Here is a 964-nt window from a genome sequence, read left to right as displayed (position 1 = left end):
CGATGGACTCTGAAAAACAAACTGAGGGTTCTAGAGGGGAGGGGGGTGGGAGGATGGGTTGGCCTGGTGGTGGGTATTGAGGAGGGCACGTTCTGCATGGAGCACTGGGTGTTGTGCACGAACAATGAATCATGGAACACTTCATCTAGAACTAATGATGTAATGTATGGGGATTAACATAAGAATTAAAAAAAAAAAGTTAAAAAAAAAAAAAGATTAGCCTTCAAACATTATAGCCAATGATGCCACGCTTGCCTATGATCTCGCCGACATAAAACCATGTCCACACCTCGGTGGCCACCAAACCATTCAGCAGAGCTTCCTTAACTGTGAGCTGTTTGAAGCTACCAGTCTGAGCACTCTTGACTATTTTTTTCAAGCTCTGAATAGCTGTAGGGATCTCAACAGGGGTTGGAGGAACCAGCTCAACCCTGGCATAGTGCCAAAATGTGGCCAGTTGAGGCTTTGAGTAAGTCACAGCAGTGTTCACCAGCGCTGGGGCCTTCTCCTCGAGGTTACGGACAAACTGGGCCATGGTTCCAAGCTGGAAGGTCCGTCGCCCCAGATGGCCACTGAATGTCACCCCACCCTGTCTGTTAATTTTTCACAAGGAGTTTTTTTTTTAACTCCCACAAACCATTGTCTGAATATATCAACTCTATTTGCTTAATGAACAAACCCTGCATGTGGATCCTCCTTCCCCCTCCTCCCCTGCTGCAATTCAAATTTTCCCGTCCTCAAGGGGAGCAAGGCTGTTGTTGAACAATTCACAGCAATGCCCCAGAAATGAGTAGTGGAGAACAGAGAACACAAAGTCATGCAGCCCTCACTGTCCTTCCTACTCAGCCTTTGGTCTGAGAGAATTTTAGGAAATGTTGTCAGAGGTTTTTAAAGACAGAAAGATCAAGTCAAAATTGAAAAGTCTTCTCTATATATGATCAAAAGGAACCTTTGGGTTATGGGT

General features: G+C 45.4%; 1 pseudogene; it reads right to left on the bottom strand.

Annotated features, from left to right (window-relative positions):
• Nucleotides 1-218: 218 nt before the first annotated feature.
• LOC145719367 (ATP synthase F(0) complex subunit g, mitochondrial pseudogene) lies at nt 219-580 on the bottom strand (annotated as a pseudogene).
• Between the last annotated feature and the right edge of the window lie 384 nt (nt 581-964).

This window comes from Leptonychotes weddellii, unplaced genomic scaffold (assembly GCF_054177405.1).
Source record: "Leptonychotes weddellii isolate Sample4059 unplaced genomic scaffold, ASM5417740v2 HiC_scaffold_40478, whole genome shotgun sequence".
Taxonomy (NCBI): domain Eukaryota; kingdom Metazoa; phylum Chordata; class Mammalia; order Carnivora; family Phocidae; genus Leptonychotes; species Leptonychotes weddellii.
The sequence above is the reverse complement of the archived record's forward strand: the minus strand, read 5'-3'. Positions and strand labels throughout refer to the sequence as shown.